Below are 19100 nucleotides of genomic sequence, written 5' to 3' on the forward strand. Positions count from 1 at the left end.
TGATATTTTTAAGGCGCAGATTGACAGATTTTTGATGGGAGTGTGGGGGTAGGTGCGTGAGCGGGTGATTGTGGGTGGGAGGGGTTGTGGGGGGTATATGTATGGGAAGTGGGGGGGATAAGGGGTGTGTGTGGGGGTAGGTGTGAGCAGGGGAGGGCAGGGGAGGTTTGGGGGAGAGGGGTGCGTGTGGGCAGGGGAAGGGTTTGTGAGGGGTGTGTGGGAAAGGAGGGGTGTGTGTGAGAGGGGGTTGGGTGTGTGGGGGGGGGAGGGGTGTGGGGCAGGGGAAGGGTGTAGGGACAAGTTGGAGAGAGCTCGGAGAGAAGACGGGGGAAGAGGCTTAGGGTGAGGGGGGCAGGAGTCAGCGAGGGGGACCAGAGGGTTTGGGTTGGGGGTCTGATGGGGACTCACAGCGGGCACACACTGTGGACTCAGCCACGCCTGCGGGGCTTTATTCTCCAGCAGGTACCGGAAGGGGCGTTACCTTCATGGTGACTGACAGGCGGGAAGACCAATCTGCTGATCTCATGATTTTTTTAAACCTTCATAACTTTTCTAATATTGCACCGATCGGAACAAAACATGGGGCGATTGGAGCAGAGCAGAACGGTGAGTAAGATGGCGGAAAAATCCAAGCAATATACAGTAGCATTTTTGTGCAAATTTATTTACAACGAAGACCGGAAGTGGTCAAGTAATAGTGGTTTTAGTAATAGTATAGAAGATATTCGAAACTTATCTGCCCTGTGGTCAACTTTACAAACGAGTCACTATTTTGTGGTGAACCTCCTTATAGAGAAGAGAAAACCCCAGTTTCGAAGCAGAGGGCTGAGGGAGAAACTTTTAACGTTTGAAAGTCTGAAGAAGGGTCTCGACCTGAAACATCACCCATTCCTTCTCTCCAGAGACGCTGCCCGTCCTGCTGAGTTATTCCAGCTTTTTGAGTAGTGTGTCACGTTTAGCGTTTCTTATCCTTGGAGTCTGCGGTCACCTTGGACTTCCGCCAGTTGGGTCTTCTACACCTCTCGTCGATGCTGGGAATACACTCCAAGTTCCACACCTGATCACTTTTGGCCGGAGGGTAAACTGCCTTCACATAGTGGCGGATCAGCTTCAGGCGCACTGGGTCCAGTTGCTTCTTGTTACACGCCCCCGAATGGTTGTACTGCACTCTCAGGTTTTCGGACGTAAACAGCTCGGGGAAGATCCTGACCAGAAGCCGGGCGCACAAGTTCACGATCGACAGACTGTCCTGGACTATGTCCTTTAGATCCTCGGTGGACAGTAGATGCTTGGTGGCCACGGGGAAATCGACAGTGGGGACGTTGAGTTGTTCAAGGGGGACTTTGCAGAAGTTTCGGTTGTAGCGTTCTGTCCGGTCTTGTGCTGCCTGTGGTTGTGGTTGAACGGAGTCTCTCTTGGCCTGCTCTGGCTGGGTTGCTGCAAGCATCTGCTCTTCCTTCACTCCTTCGCTGTAGGAGATGGACTTCTTTATCTGCTGGTCATAGACACGCCGATCCTCCAAGCGGCGGCATCGTTGATCCAACTTGGGCACAAACTGTTGGTTCCAGGCCTTCTCACGTTTGGCCCTGGGGCAAATCAGCTGCACGTAGTGGCGGATGAGCTTGATCCTCACGGGGTCCAGTTGCTTCCTGCCCAGGGTCCCGCTGCAGTTGTACTGCTGCCTCAGATTCTCCGGTGTGAAGAGCTCGGGGAAAAACTGCACTAACAGGCGGGAGGCAAAGTTGCCGAAGGACCGGCTTTTCTTGTAGATATTCTTCAACTGGTGTCTATCGAGGATGTGTTGCGGGCAGGGCACCTCAAAGTCCGGAGCAGGTATCTCCAACTGATTGAAGTCCACGGGCTTCAGCCAGAACTTCTTCAACCAGAGCGTGGACCTTTCGAAGTTCTCTTGGCTGCCCACCATTGAGGCATTGGAGGTCCCAATGCTCTCGTCCCTCTGCCTGTCCGAGTCGCTGTCGTCAGAGTGGACGCACTCCAGCTCCTGGTCGAGCCGCCGTTCCACCAGCTCCGTCCATGCCTCCTCGTCCCGCACCTTGGGGTAGTAGATCTCACAGTATCTCCTCACCACCTGCATCTTCTGAGGGTCCAGGGCTTGCTTGCCCGGAGAGCCACGGCAGCTGTACTGCGACGCCAAGCGCCTGAAGTCAAAGAGCTCCGGGAAGAGGCGGTGGAGGAGCAAGGCAGCAAATTCACCGGGCGACGAGGCCCCCTCTAGGTACTCACTGATCTCCTGGGCTTCCAGCACCAAGTCCGAGTTGACGCTGCTGGGGGAGTCCAAGGACAGGGATTCCTCATGCAAGTTGTCCTCCACATGGCTGTTAGACTGGGTTTGCCCCAAGTCATGGTCTTCCCGGTCGATGCTGACCACCTTGGAGATCTGCAGACTGCTCTCCATCTCCCTCTGTGCCCAGTAGCTGTTGAAGAAGTCGTTGAGCTGCGGAAGGCAGTCCACCCTCCACACGTCTCCATTCCCGCCCGACGGGTAACAAACCTCCACATAGTTTCGGATGAGTTGTAGGTGGAGTGTGTCCAGCTTCCTCGTGGGCGTGGCGCTGCACGCTTGGCAACCCATGTCAGCCTGGTCTTCGGCCAAGAGCTCTGGGAAGAGCTGGAGGAGCAGGCGGCAGGAGAGGTCCCCCGGGGACGAGCTCTGCTCCAGGAGTTGCTTCAGCTCGCTGTTGTTCAGCCGGTATTCGGCCGGTGGTGGGAAGTCCAGCACCGACTGTCCTGGGCTGATGTGCCTCTTGATGCGGCCCACCTCCAGCGACAGTAGGTCGATCTTGCTGTGGAGTTGGGTCATGGTGGAGTTCAGCGTATTGAGGGTGAAGAACATCTTGTGGATCAGGGAGTAAGGGGTGGGCTCGGCTCCAGTGGCCTGGGGCGACAGGTTGCTATAGTAGTTCTTGTGGCCGTCGGTCAGGTGGTGTTGCTGGAGGAGGCTGTTGAAGAAGCCTCCTTCAGTGGCCGACTGCTTCTCTCCCTTTAGCAAGCTCCGTCGGTCCGAGATCTTGTGCGTGATGCCGTACAGGGGCTTCCCGAAGGAGGGTCCAGCCCACACAGTCTCGTCGTTCCCCAGCAACGGAGCGTCACTGGTTTCCCTCATTCTGCTTGTACCCTCCAGGAACCTCTGGGAAGAGCTGGAGCCCCTCAAACTGGCAAGCATGTCCTTGGGGAAATAAAGTGAAAAAGCTTCAACGAACCTAGACCTACACAATCTTCACGTTGCTAAATATTTTAACTCCCCCTCCTATTCCCACACTGACCTGTCTGTCCTGGGCCTCTTCCCGTTGTCACCTTCCCCTAGCTAACAATGATCTATCCTACATTTTTTGGGAGCCTCATCCCCTTTGATCTCTCCTTTTGACACCTTGCCTTTCCATATCTTGTTTCCCTCTCCCCTGACTCTCAGTCTGAAGGGTCTCGAACCTGAAACGTCACCCATTCCTTCTCTCCAGAGATGCTGCCTGTTCCGCCGAGTATGAATATTGCTTTCTTTAATTTCAAGTGACCCTTGCATTCCCTCTCTCTCCATCTCTCCCCCATCCTAGTCATCCTGCTAGTTTCACTGCTGTCCTGCTTAGTTTCACTGTTCCTACCCCCTCGTTATCACATTCTCCACAGACAACAATAGACCATTGTGGGCTCCACCATTCCTTGATCATCCTTGCTGGCCTTGATTTGTTCTTTTAATACATACCCGAAACGTCACCCATTCCTTCCTTTCCTTTATCATCGTCACTTTTTTGCATATCATCATATTCATTGCTCTACATCACCATCTATATCTCTCACTTCCCTTATCCCTGACCAGTCTGAAGAAGGGTCTCGACCCGAAACGTCACCCATTCCATCTCTCCAGAGATACTGCTTGTCCCTCGAGTTACTCCAGCATTTTGTGTCTTTCTTCTCATACTTGCAGCCACTGATTCCCAATATTCACTGAAGCTTGACACAAAATGGTGGAGTGACTCAGCGGGACAGGCAGAGTCTAGAGATATGGAAGAGTAAGATGTGAAAAGGACCGATCAAAGCAGATGCTGCTCATGGAAATGTACAATGGTCATTGTTGGCTGAGGGGAAGGTGACAACGTGGAAACAAACAGTAAAATTAATCAGAAGGATAGTGAAACTAGTCAGAGAACTAGGGTCAGGGAGGGATGGAGAGAGAGGGAAGGCAAGGCTTGTATGAAGTTAGAGAAGTCAATATTCATACCACTGGGGTGTGAATTGCCCAAGCGAAATATGAAGTGCTGTTCCTCCAATTTGCATTTGGCCTGGAGGAGTATATAAGGTCAGCTATATGATTTTACCATTGTACACAAAACAAAGCATTTCACTGTACCAAGGTACATGTGACAATAAAGTATAATTGGATCATTGATTATATTTAATTGTCACAGCCGCATTAAAAAAGTTCTGGGTAGAGCAGATGTAAAGAGGATGTTTCCAGAGGGTCTAGGACCAGAGATCCTCAGAATTAAAGGACGTGCCTTTTGAAAGGAGAAATTTCTTTAGTCAGAGGGTAGTGAATCTGTGGAATTCATTGCCACGGACGGCTGTGGAGGACGTCAATGGGTATTTTTAAGGCAAGGTTTGACATATTCTTGAGTGGTGCGGGTGTCAGGGGTTATGGGGAAAAGGCAGGAGAATGGGTTTGAGAGGGAAAGATCGATCAGCCATGATTGAATGGCGGAGTTGACTTGATGGGCTAAATTACCTAATTCTGCCCCTGCGTCCTATGAACATGAGGAAGTAACACACACCAGTGTTAAACGTAGAAATAAAGAACTGCAGATGCTGGTTAACAAAAAAAGACACAAAGTACTGGAGTAACTCAGCGGGTCAAGCAGCATCACTGAAGGACATGGATGGGTGATGTTTTGGGTCGGGACCCTCCTTACAACTGATTGTGGTGGGGGAATTAAAGCTGGAAGAAAGTTGAGGGCAGGACAAATTCTGGCAAGTAATAGGAAGATACTGCATTTGTTTGTGTCAAACAACATTAAGATTAAAAGATCTTTGTACGGTTAAAATACATTGCAATGTTCATGATCCACATGAAGTCTTAGGGGTGCTGTCTGTGTGGAGTTTGCATGTTCTCCCCATGACAATGTGTGTTTTCTCCGGGTGCTCTCACACAGGCACGGAAATTGCTATCAAAATATGGGGGGGCCAAAATTTATTGGCGGCCACGCGCACATGCGCACGCTCACACACACACGCGAGACTTCGGAGGCTCAATCCAGCGCTAAATACAGCACAACTCTGCCTGTCTCACCGGGGTAACCTACAGCCCTGCCTGGACTGACGGGACACCAGCACTGCTTCTCCGCGCTGGCTGTGCACCTGGGCCATATTTCCTGCAAGTCCAGGCAGGGCTGTAGGTTGACCTGGCGGAACAGGCAGAGTTGAGCTGGGTTTAGCACTGCTTGTCTGCGCTGGTTGTGGGCCTGGAGGCACAGCTCCCGTCTCACTCCCGACGTCTCTGGCCACCCCCGGGCGTGGAGGGGGGAGGGAGGGGGGGGGGGACACTCGAGTGGGGACGGGACAGCGCCGGAGAGTCGGGATCGATCCTGGCTGCGGATCAGGTCTGTGCTTTGGCACGTCTCCCTCCTCCAATCACCGCGCTGAATTATCATGTCCCGCCCCCTTTGCCTGCTGACCGAAGTCTCTCTCGTCCATCAGCAGTCCTACCCCCACTGTCTCGCGGAAAGCAGAGATTTCACCGGGTTTTAAAATACGGATTACAAAAAATGGGGGAGGGGGGGACTGTCCCCCACATCTCAAATCGGGGGGGGGGGGGGGGCGTGTCCCCACCCTGTCCCCCCCCCCCCCCCCCCCGGATTTCCGCCACCTGCTCTCACACTTCAATGACGTATAGCTTTGTAGGTTAATTTAGTTTTGGTAAAATTGTCTCCATTGTGTAGGATAGTGTTGGTGTACGGGGTGATCGCTGGTCGATGCAGACTCGGTGGCCAGAGGGCCTGTATCCGTGCTGTATCTCTAATAGAAACTATGGAGAGCTGACCATTTGGGTCGGGACCCTTCATCAGACTGATTGGTTAGTTTAGGTTAGTTTAGAGATACAGCGCAAATCCACACCAACCAGCGATCCCCGTACACTAGCACCATCTTACACACTACGGACAATTTACAATCTTTACCGAAGCCAATTAATCTACAAACCGCGTCTTTGGAGTGTGGGAGGAAACTGGAGATCCCGGACAAAACCCACGCGGTCACGGGGAGAACGTACAAACTCCGTACAGGCAGAACCAGTAGTCAGGATGGAACCCGGGTCTCCGATGCTGTAAAGCAGCAACTCTACTGCTGCACCACCGTGACGCCCATGTTTGTGGTGATTGTGGTGGGGCAATGAAAGATGGAAGAGAGGCGAGGCCAGGGCAAAGTCAGGCAAGTGATAGGTGGATGCTTCATTTATTCGTGTCAAAGAGCATTAAGATGAAAATAACTTTGTACGGTTAAGCTAGATTGCAGTGTGGATGACATTACCTCACAGTTAAGTCTTCTCCATTTATAGATGATGGGGCTTTCATGGTCTATGGTCGTCTCACCAAACCCATTGTGTATCGGTTTCCGTTTTAGTGCGTTGGGTACAATGCTGTTTTCTGCAGCTGTGTCTGGGCTAAAACCATCCTCATCTTCATCATCTTCCATCTTTACTTCGGTCTTGACCACCTCAATATTGACGTCTGTTACTGCAAGAGAGAGAGAGAGACAGAAAGCACCAGTTCATTATTCTGATCATTCCACTATAAGGGCGGCACAGTGGCACAGCAGTGGAGTTGCTGCCTTACAGTGCCAGAGTTTGTACATTCGTGACCTGCATGGGTTTTTTCCAAGCTCTTCGGTTTCCTCCCACACTCCAAAGATGTACAGATTTGTAGGTTAATTGGCTTGGTATAAATGTAAATTGTCCCTAGTGTAAATAGGATAGTTTTAATGTGCGGGGATTGCTGGTTGGCGCAGACCCGATGGGCCGAAGGGCCTGTTTCCACGGCGTATCACTAAACTAAACATGCATTTATTTCTCAGTTATATCCATTATTGAATTCAGATTTCACTTCACTCTGATGCCTCGTAGAAAGTCTACAATGCAAGCTTCTGGAGAGTTGAGTTTAGTTTATTGTCACGTGTACCGAGGTACAGTGAAAAGCTTTTTTGTTGCGTATCGTCCACTCAGGGAAAGACTATACATGATTACAATCGATCCATTTACAGTGTAGTCACACAGCGTGGAAACAGACCCTTCACACAAATTGCCCACACAGACCAACATGCCTCAGGTGCTGTCTATGTTTGGAGTTTGTACATTCTCCAAGTGACTTGTGTGGGTTTTCTCCAGGATCTCCGGTTTCCTCCCACAATTCAAATATGTTTGTAGTTAACTACAGGTTTGTAGGTTAATTGTCTTCAGTAAAGATTGTAAATTGTCCCTACCTCTCAGGTTCCTATTAGGAGCTGCCAGGAGATAGTTGAGACGGGGACTATCGCAACGTTTAAGAAACAATTAAACAGGTGCGTGGATAAGACAAGTTAGGAGGGAAGTGGGCCAAACGCAGGCAGATGGGACAAGTGTGGATGGGACATGTTGGTCGGTGTGGGCAAGTTGGGCTGAAGGAATAAAGATGGAATAGAAGTGAAATTATGATGTTAAAACCCCAAGACTCGACACATCTGTTAAAATTTCCCTTTAAAATTGCAACAGAAAAATTCAAGTATTTGGGGATCCAAATTACTAGAAAATATAAATCACTATTTAACGCAAATTCTATGCCTTTATTAACTAAATTGAATGCGTTGAATCAATTCTGGAAAACCTTGCCGATGTCTTTAATAGGCAGAATAAATGCTATAAAAATGATTTTTCTACCACAAATATTATATCTATTTCAATCAATACCAATATACTTACCAAAACATATCTTAAAAAAATTAGATTCCAATATTAGAAACTTCATATGGGACTACAGACCACACAGAATCCAAAGAAAACACCTGTGTAAACCTAAAGAATCTGGGGAATTGACACTCCCGAACTTTTTATACTACTACTGGGCAGTACATATTAAAAACATAATTTATTGGTTGGACAGCTCTGCCCAACAGGTAGAATGGATAAGAATGGAGAAAGAGGATTGCTCTCCTTTTAATATAGGAGCGATCCTCTTCTCCCCGATAAAATTAAATAACACAATATATAAGAAGAACCCAATTATCCACAACACAATCCAAATTTGCAAACAAATAAAACTAACTTTGAAATTAAGAAACTTATCGCTTTTATCTCCAATAGTAAATAATCCCTCATTTAAACCATCTCTCACTGACAAAACGTATACCTATTGGGAAAGATTAGAAATTAAAAGGATTGGAGACTTGTATCAAATGGGAACATTTTTATCATTTCGACAATTACAATTAAAATACAACTTGAAAAATAACCAATACTTTAAATACCTTCAAATTAGAGATTATTTAAAAAAACACATACAAGGATATCAAATTCTAACTAGATTTATTAGATGAAGCAATGAATATTAAGGCAGATTCATGCAATTTAATATCATACATATAATATAATTTTAAATATAGAATCACCATCGACAGAGGCAATCAGAGCAGATTGGGAACGAGAATTACAGATAAAAATTTCGAAAGAAACATGGAAAAAATACCTGATATACATACATAAATGTTCGATTAATGCAAAACATAATTTAATTCAATTTAAAATTTTACATAGATTATACTACTCGAAAACTAGACTGAATAAAATCTATCCAACTATCTCTCCCATCTGTGATAAATGCTTATCTGAGAATGCCACTATAACACATTCTTGTCTCCTGTATAAACCTTAATATATTCTGGAATGAAATTTTTACCAAACTATTTAATAGAAGACTTGAACCTAATACAGAAATGATTATCTTTGGATCAATGGACGATGGGAATCAGCTAAATAAGTTTCAAAAATCTCTACTTAGTTATGGTTTAATAATGGCAAAAAAACTCATACTTAAATGTTGGAAAAATGCGCCAATGCCAACGCTCAAAATGTGGATTTCAAACATGTCGGAAACGGCATATCTTGGAAGAAATGAGACTCCTTCTAGCAGGTAAAGAAGACCATTTCTTATTGATTTGGTCTCCTTTTATCGACTTCTTACAAGCATATGGTGCAACAAAACCATAGAAATGGTTTCAGAATCAGGTGACGGGTGGCCAGGAACATTACATAGGTATATCGCTTTCAATCTCCTTTTTGCTTTTTTTTTCTCTATTTCGTCTCTTTTTCTTTCTCTTTCTACTTCTTCTTTCTTCTTTCGGGCTATCTTTCTATTTCACGCACCACTCTATGTCAATCTCTCCTTTTCTATTCTTTCCTTCCTTATTCCTGTTATATTATTACATTAAAAATAAGAAGTTGTATATGAAATGTAATATGTCAACAAGTATTAGGTACTGTGGTACCACATTATTGTATTTACTTCTAACAAAAAAACAGAAAAAAAAAGTTGGGCTGAAGGGCCTGTTTCCACGATGTATGACACTATGCAAAATAAAGCTTTTCACTTTACCTCATGACACTTTACAATAATAAACCTAAAGCTAATACAAAGAAAGACTAATGAAACTGCCTGTTGCTTTGAGCTCTTACAAATAAAAGGAGTCTGAAAATAAAGCCATTCATGTCTCTGCCTCATTATCCATGCCCACACATTACCGAGTCTCTCTCAATGAGAATGTCCGAAAATCTCTATTTTCTCTCTGCCTTTGCTTGGCACGAGTCCCATTACATCAAAAAACTCCTTTCCATTGATTCCATCTGCACCTCACCCTGCCTCGGCAAGGCCAGCAGCATAATCAAGGACGACTCGCACCCTGGTCACTCCCTCTTATCCACTCTCCCATCGGGCAAAAGGTGTAGAAATGTGAAAACCCTCTGACGATCTTTGATCGAACTTTACTGGCTTTACCTTGCACTAAATGTTATTTATGTTATTCCCTTGATCATATATCTGTACACTATAGATGGTTTAATTGTAATCATGTATAGTCTTTCCGCTGACTGGTTAGCACGCAACAAAAGCTTTTCACTGTACCTCGGTACATGTGACAATAAACTAAACTGATTATTCTCCTCATCAAAAAACAATGTGTGTAAAGGGATTTACCAGTGTCTCCATTTTCCAATTCTTCATCCTTCCTGACTGAAGGGTTTAGACCTCTGAACGTTGTACTGAATTCACTCTCATCGTCCTTTTCTGTGCTGTTCATTGTAAACCTGCAATAAAGAATTCCACAAATAAACAACTACTCCATTCAGTTGAGGTTATTGTCAAATGTATCGACGTACAGTGAAAAGCTTTCGTTGTGTGCTAACCAGGCAATACAAGACAATACCCCCCCACATGGGTTTTCTCCGGGTGCTCTGGTTTCCTTCCACACTCCAAAGACATGCGGGCTTATAGATTAATTGGCTTTGCTAAAGATTGTAAATTGTTCCTAGAGTGTAGGAATAGTGTTAGTGTGCGGGGATCGCTGTTTGTCTCGGACTCGGTGGGCCACAGGGCCTGTTTCTGTGCTGTATCTCTAAACTATACTAAACAGCCCTAAATTTTCCACATGGAAACTCTTCAGAAATGAATCAACTAAAATGAATTACAAACGTCAATGGGCATAAAACTACTGCTGACTAATCACTTTGCAGGGACAGATCTGTCCAAGACCGCAAGAAACTGCAGAGAGTTGTGGATGTAGCCCAGTCCATCACACAGACCAGAAGATATCGACTCCATCTGACTTCACACTTGGAAAGCGCGCACATCAAAGACTTGGCCCACTCAGGAACAGTTTCTTCCCCGTCCGGCAGAAGATACAGTTATCGGCTTCAGACTCAGAAGTTTCTTCCCCTCTGTTTCTGAGTTCAAGGGTACTGTCCGATTCACCTCTACCCCATTGTGGACATTGGACATTGTCTATGGAACTGATGCGCTGCAATGCTGAGAACTATATTCAGCACTCTGTATCTTCCCTTCGTACCTTTAGAATGGAGATGAAAATAATGTCTTTAGTCAGGGGGTGGTGAATCTGTGGAATTCATTGCCACAGACGGCTGTGGAGGCCAAGTCAATGGATACTTCTAAAGTGGAGATTGATATTCTTGAGTAGTGTCCGTGTCAGGGGTTACGGGGAGAAGGCACGAGATTGGGGTTGAGAGGGAAAGATAAATCAGCCATGATTGAATGGCGGGGTAGACTCGATGGGCCGAATGGCCTAATTCTACTCCTTTCACATGACCTTATGAACTTATTTGATCTATCTATTGGACTTGAGTTTGACTTGATTGTATTTATGTATGGTGTAATCTGATCTGAGTGAATAGAATGCAAAACACAGCCTGGTCATGTAACAGTAATAAATCTAAACCTGCTCTCAGTGCATCTCAAGATTTTGGGTTGCCTGACAACAGTAAATAACATCAAAACTGTTGCCTGAGCTGTCTAAAGATGTCAGCACAGTGGTCAGGCGATCACACTAAATGCATTCCTTGAAAATGATTTCCAATGAAATCTGAAACAATTCTGCTGTTGTTTCTTGATCTCAGGCAGAAATGGCAGAGTTAAATAAATGAATAGAGATAAATAACTAAAGATAAATAAATAAATCGCTTAATCAATCAATTAATGGATGGGTAGATAAACAAATTAGTTATCTGAAGAAGGGTTTTGGCCTGAAACGTTGCCTATTTCCTTCGCTCCATAGATGCTGCTGCACCCGCTGAGTTTCTCCAGCAGTTTTGTGTACCTTCGATTTTCCAGCATCTACAGTTCCTTCTTATACAATTAGTTACGTTGTTCTTTTGAAACTATTTTCTTTTGTGAGAAAAACTTTATTTTCTCTACTTATTCTGTACTTGTTGCTGCCTGTTTTTGTGTCTGTTTGTGCGTGTCTGTGCACGCCTGTGCGTATTTGTCTGTCTGTCTGTGTGTTTATGCGAGTGTGTGTCTGTATGTGAGTGTGTGTGTCTGTATGTGAGTGTGTGTGTAATGTGTGTGTGTCTATGTGAGTGTGTGTCTGTATGTGAGTGTGTGTGTGTCTGTATGTGAGTGTGTGTGTCTGTGAGTGTGTGTGTCTATGTGAGTGTGTGTGTCTGTATGAGTGTATGTATGTGAGTGTGTGTGTTAATGTGTGTCTGTATGTGAGTGTGTGTATCTATGTGAGTGTGTGTCTGTATGTGAGTGTGTGTGTGTCTGTATGTGAGTGTGTGTGTGTCTGTATGTGAGTGTGTGTGTCTGTATGTGAGTGTGTGAGTGTGTCTGTATGTGAGTGTGTGTGTGTCTGTATGTAAGTGTGTGTGTCTGTATGTGAGTGAGTGTGTGTGTCTGTATGAGTGTGTGTGTATGTCTGTATGAATGTGTGTGTGTGTCTGTATGAGTGTGTGTGTGTCTGTATGTGAGTGTGTGTGTCTGTATGAGTGTGTGTGTGTGTGTGTCTGTATGCGTGTGTGTGTGTGTGTGTGTGTGAGTGTGTGTGTGTCTGTATGTGAGTGTGTGTGTGTGTCTGTATGAGAGTGTGTGTGTGACCTTTCATGTGACGCTGCCTGTGAGTGATCACGATTCGTGCAGTGGGATGAATGCAGAGCTGGGGGCGGGCTGGTAGTGACCGGGAGGGGAGCGTGAGAAAGAGGGAGAAATATAGGTGCCCGACGGTAGAGCCAGGCTGTCTGAGAGGGAGTGAGAGGGTGAGGGGTAGTGAGCCGACTGCACTGTGATCACAAACTGATGGCAGGAGCGGGTGAAATGCGAAGGGAAGCCGATGCCGTGACACGTAGTGAGTGCGTGGCGCCATGAGGCTGCGGGACGTGTCGTTGGTCGCACACAATCCTCTGTCTCTGGCCCCTGAAAGGTGCATCGGAGCGGGGCCGCCACTTACCTGCTGCACACCTGCCCCACAGTGGGTGAGTGACGGGCGGGCGGGCGGGCGGGAGCTCCCTGTAGCGCAGCGATCACTGTCTCTGTGTTTGTCTCTGTCTCTCTCTGCGTGGGTTTTTCTCCGTGGTTTCCGCTTCGTGATGTAACTTTGTGTCATTTCCGCAGCCTTGGGAGGGAGGGAAGGAGAGAAAGAAAGAGACCAAAGGCTATAGGATCTTTGAAAGAGACGGAGGGAGGGAAGGAGGGTGAAAGGAGAGAGTGGTAGGGAAGGAGAGAGAGACGCATGGAGAGAGGTGGAGTCAGAGTGTTTTATTGTTATTTGTCCCAGATAGAACAATGAAATTATTACTTGCTGCAGTACTACAGAATATGTAAATATAGTATACTGTAAACAATATAATAAACGAGAAAATAAAGTTCAGTGTGTGTGTATATATACACATACTCACAAAATACACATATACATAGATCATATATTAGCCCCACGTCCCCCTCCCTTTTCATCTGTGCATTAATTGCTTCATATTGTGTTTTGAATTGTATTCTGTCTTTACTTTGTGTACTAGTCATGTCTCTACTATTTATTTCATTCCCCTTACATGTTTTTCCTCTACCTGCTAAATTTTTGTAAGGTGTACCTTGAGACTCTTGAAAGGCGCCCATAAATAAAATGTATTATTATTATATATTTACCTACACACACGTACACAAAAAAACCCCAATAATAGTGAAATAATAACAATAGTCTGCTGAGAGATACCTTTGCCTACGTGCTGGACAGACGGGTGGATGCCTGCCTAGTCAGCTTGGAACAGGAGAAGGCCTTCAACAGGATATCGCACACGCACATGAGGGACGTGCTCTCCAAAATCAACTCCTCTGGGGGCGCCTTCCTGTGTGGTATGGTTGCCCAGCCTGCAGCTGTTCGTTTTTCACTCTTTTTAATGAGTTTTAATGTTTTGTTTTCGGAGTTCTAGTCTTTTTTATGTGGGGGAAGGGGGAAACTACTTTTCAGGGTCCCTACCTGGTCAGAGAGGCAGCTTTTCTCCGGGCTGCACTTTCGACCCGTCCTCGTGGCCTACCAGCGGGCCTGGAGCAGCGTTTCCTGAGGGGACCGCCCAGAACCTCAGCTTCGGCGGCGGTGGCACAGCGCTGGAGCGCTATTGCGGAGCGGGAGATGCCTTGCCCAGGTCGCCACCCTGGAGCTCCGGTGAGCTGAAGACCGCCGATGAAACATCGCGGAGCTGTGGGTCTGTGGAGCGGCCAGCTGCGGCGCTGAATTTTCATCGGGAGCCTGGGATCTCTCGCTGAGATCACCAGTAGTGGAGCTCCATCCGGCGCGGCCTTGTTGGATTCGGAAGCCGCGGTATCCGGTAAGGGAAGCAGCTGTTCCAGGTGTCCCAAGTTGCTGAGAGGATTCTCCCGACGCTGGAGCACCATCACCCGGCGAGAACGGCCTGGAACATCGGGCATCCGTAAAGGCGACTATGGAGGCCTGAATAGGCCCGACTATGGGTGGACATGGGATGGGGACTGGACATTGTGCCTTCCCTCATAATGGGAACCATTGTGGGGGGATGTTTTTATGTTTACATTTCTTTATTACTGTTATGTCTATTCGTTCTTTATGTGCTGCATTGGCAAGAAGCATTTCACTACACCTAGGTGTACGTGACCAATAAAATAACCTTTGAATCTTTGAAATGGAATTTGGGGAGGGAATCAGAAATTGGATCAAACTGTAGCAATGTTACAAAATTTTGAGATTTAAAAAATCAAGTCTGCAATTTATCCCATCAGATAAAGCATAACAATAAGTTTAATTTGACACCAAATTCACTTTCATATCTCAAGTATTAAAAAAGTTATGACCATTTTCATACTCGGAAATTAGCATCTTGTTCCCTATTGATTTTCAATGGACATTACAAAAAAGCTGTGATCTTGGATAGTCAGAAGCCCATTTCTTAAGGAAAGATTAACATTTTTAAATAGCCTAAGTGTCCAAAGATTATTCACAAATAATTCACAATATAACATGATTTTTATATCTAATTTACATTAATTTATAGGCCAAATGGAAGGAATTTAGTGTTCAATTGCTGTAAATAAATGCCCATTTAAATCGGCTTTCTAGTGGGTTCATGTGGAACGCGCTGGTTTAGAACGTTGACATCGCGCTGGATTAGTGCCCTCAAATGCCGAGAAAAATACTGCGGGATATAAAAAGCCCAAAATGAACTACTCGCTATAGATAACTTGATATATAGGGTTATATATATGCCCCATTTAATGTAAAAATAAGGTACATACCTTTAATTGTTTGCTTTATAAAACCCTGGGGCTGCGAGAGGTTGCGGAATGAGACAGTAATTTTAAAACTATTATAACTATATTATCGAGGCCTATAAAACTAATAATACCTTTTGCGACCGGGTCTTGCAGCGATTTTTCGTTAATGATTTACTAGGCTGAACATGTGCGATTAGTACAGCCTAGTAAAAATCGCGTTTTAAACCCGCCCCCTCCAAACAGCGCCAAAACGCCGACATGGCTGAGGGCAGATTCCCAATGACGATTCAGGTAGGTTTTGTAACATACCTACAAACTGCTCTATCTGTAGTACAATTCAAATCAATGGGTGGGAATCAGACAGCTTCCCCGTCAGGTCTGGAGTCAGGCAGGGTTGCCCTCTCTCCCCTGTCTTGTTCATCTGTTGTATTGAACTCTTTGACGGGCCCATCAGGAAGGACACGAGCAAAAGAGGAGTGACATTGCCAGGCAGTGGGGGCACTCAGGTCAAGACCTCCCTATACATGGATGATGTCGCCGTCTCCTGCTCGGATCCAGGGTCGGTCCGCAGATTGATCAGCATCTGCGACCAGTTTGAGTCGGCCACGGGAGCCAGGGTGAACCGCAGGAAGAGCAAGGCCATGCTCTTTGGCAACTGGCCTGACCGATCTTCCGTCCCCTTCACCATCAAGCCTGACTCCTTGAAGGTGCTGGGGATCTGGTTCGGGGGGGGCTGAGGCGGGTGAGAAGAATTGGCTGGAGCGGATAACCAAGGTGGGGTAGAAGCTGGAGCTGTGGAAGCAACGCTCCCTCTCCATAACTGGGAACATTTTGGTCATCAGGTGTGAGGTGCTCTCGGGGCTGCTGTACTCAGCGCAAGTGTGGCCTGTCGTTCCCTCCTATGCCACAGAGATCTCCAGGGCCGTCTTCCAATTCATCTGGGGGTCAAAGATTGACCGGGTGCGACAGGCCACAATGCACAAGTCGGCAGACAAAGGGGGTAAAAGCGTGCCCAACGTCGCCCTCACCCTGATGGCCACCTTCGTGCATCAGGCGGAGCGTATAGCCAAGGCACGTGGGAATCAAGTGTCACTTCCTGCTGAGGTTCTACCTGTCCCGGGTGTTGCGAAAGATGGGCCTGGCGCAGATGCCACGCAATGTGCCAGTCAGCTGGACATTGCTGCCCCATCTGTCATTCATGGAAAGGTTCTTCCAGACCAACACCTTTGACCACGTCCATCGGGCAGTGGTCAGCATGGAACGTCCTGCAGGCTCTGCAGGGAAATGACTCCATGGATCCGGTGGCGTGGTTCCCAGAGCAGCCTGCCCAGCTTGTCTGGCAAAATGCCTCATCACCAGAACTCACCAACAAGCACCAGGACCTGGTTTGGCTGGCGGTGAGGGGAGCCCTCCCAGTCAGATCCTTCCTGCACCGTCGGAACCTCACTACCAGCACACGCTGCCCTCGGGATGGCTGCTATGGAGAGGAAACGGTTGCCCACCTCTTTGCAGAGTGTGGATTCGCAAAGAGAGTCTGGAGAGGTAAGCAAGGGTCCCTGTCACAGTTTATTCCGAACAGCTCCGTCACAGAGGACTCTGTGAATTACGGACTGTTCCCAGGGACGCGTTCAGAGACTGACATCGAGTGCTGCTGGAAGGTCATCAACTCGGTGAAAGACACTCTGGTCTGCCCAAGCGTTGTTCACCACCCAGCAGAGCGAGATGTCCATCGGGGAATGTTGCCGACTGGCCCGCTGCAGACTGTGGGAGTACGTGCTGAGGGACGCACCGAAGCTCGGTGCAGCCAACGTCAAGGCTCGGTGGCGGTGAACCACAGTCTAGGGTCCTTCTGCTGCTGGACATGGGGGACAGGGTGGGTTGGAGAAGTCCCTCAAAATAAGGGAAGGGAACCCACGCTAGAGGGCCACATAAGTGGCAAGGGTGGAAGGTGATTTGTGAAATTTGACCAATATATGTAGACATTATTGAATAATTTGTATAGCCTCCAAAAATGTTGGATGAATTTTTTGCGCGGTTCATGTATTATATATATTTATTACCTGAATAAAGTCTATTTTGAAACAAAAAAACATTTGGGAGTGGGGTCTGCTGGAAGAGATGGAGTGGAGTTAGTTCCTCAATGTAATGAGGTCATCTGGGGGAGATGGCATGGAGTTTATCCCTCAATGGAATGGGGTCTACTGGAAGAGATGGAGTGGAGTTGGTTCCTCACTGGGAGTAGGGACCACTGAGCAATGGGTGAGCTTGGCCCTCTTCTCTCCTCCCTTCCCACCAAGCAGGGCTGCTCATTTCCATCGATGGAGTGGGGACCGGGGTCTGGTATAGTTGGCATGTCAAGGTCCCCATATGCTGGCATTGGAAAATGGTTCCCACTATACTGGGATTAAAGAGCATGAGATGATAGACACAAGGCGCTGGAGTAACTCAGCGGGTCAGGCAGCATCTCAAAAGAGAAAGGGTAAGTGACAATTCGAGTCGAGACCCTTTGTCTTAAGAAGTGTTGTGATCTGAAACATCACCTATCTTTTCCAGAGCTGCTGCCTGTCCCGCTGAATTACTCCAACACTTTGTGCCCATCTTTGGTATAAAAGTATCTGCAGTACTTTGCTCCTATGAGAATGAGAGTGTAACTGCTAATTTCTGAGAAGCTTGAATGTTTCTCAGTTGGCAAACTTATTGCGTTTGGCCTCATTGTCTACTCGGAGGAAACATTTTGAATGGATAAATATACAAAAATTATTATCTACCAAAGCTACGTAACAAACCAGCTCCCTTGAGACTAGTTTGTCGATTTTTGTACTGAAAGAATTCAATTTTAGTGATTTTGAAAAGACTTGTAATCTGAATGTTCATGTGTTCAAGGAGCAGAATTAGGCCATTCGGCCCATCAAGTGTACTCTGCCATTCTATCATGGTTGATCTATCTCTCCCTTCTAACGCCATTCTCCTGCTTTAACCCCTGGCACCCATAGTAATCAAGAATCTGTCAATCTGCGCCTTAAAAATATCCATTGACAGCCTCCACAGCCTTCTGTGGCAATGAATTTCACAGATTTACCACCTTCTGTCTGAAGAAATTCCTCATCTCTTTTCTAAAGGTTTGTCTTTTTATTCTGAGGCTATGTCCTCTGGTCCTAGCCTCTCCCACTAGTGGAAACATCCTCTCTATCCAGTCCTTTTCCTTTTTAATTTTATGCAGTTTATGCATTTTGACTGCCAAAACCAGCACAAATTTTAGGATTTGATTATCACCTGACACTTGGATATAGATAGTCACAGAATGCTGGAGTAACTCCGCGGGTCAGGCAGCTTCTCTGGAGGGAAGGAATGGATGACGGTTCGGATTGACCCGAAACATCACCCATTCATTCTCTCCATTGATGCAGCATGTCCCTCTGACTTACTCCAGCATTTTGTGTCTATCTTCGGTGTAAACCAGCATCTGCAGTTCCTTCCTACACATGACACTTGGATATGCTATATAGCTATATGTTACCATATTTCCCAGCGTCCAAGACGCTATTTTCTACTCAAAAATAAGGCCCGAAAATGTATCTGCGTCTTGGAGGCCGAAGGTTAGGCCGAGCAGTGCCAATCTCGTAGCGACTGCTCTGCGGAACCTGCCACGCCTTCGACCCTGGAACTGTGTGAAGTGGGAAGCAGAGGGGGAAGAGTTCCTTTCCACAGCTTGTGGGGAGTCTGGCCCGGGTCAGCACGGCCTGGGCTGCACAAAGTAGTAAACTTGGCTGGGCCGCGCCAGGCGTGAACTTGCGGGGAAGGCAGGATCGTTGAAGGGGTCCGAGA

The 19100-nt window shown here is 46.7% G+C and overlaps 1 pseudogene; it reads right to left on the reverse strand.

Moving 5' to 3' along the window:
- Positions 1-643: 643 nt before the first annotated feature.
- Positions 644-13155, reverse strand: LOC129696897 (BEN domain-containing protein 3-like; annotated as a pseudogene).
- Between the last annotated feature and the right edge of the window lie 5945 nt (positions 13156-19100).

Source organism: Leucoraja erinacea, chromosome 5, assembly GCF_028641065.1.
Source record: "Leucoraja erinacea ecotype New England chromosome 5, Leri_hhj_1, whole genome shotgun sequence".
Taxonomy (NCBI): Eukaryota; Metazoa; Chordata; class Chondrichthyes; order Rajiformes; family Rajidae; genus Leucoraja; species Leucoraja erinaceus.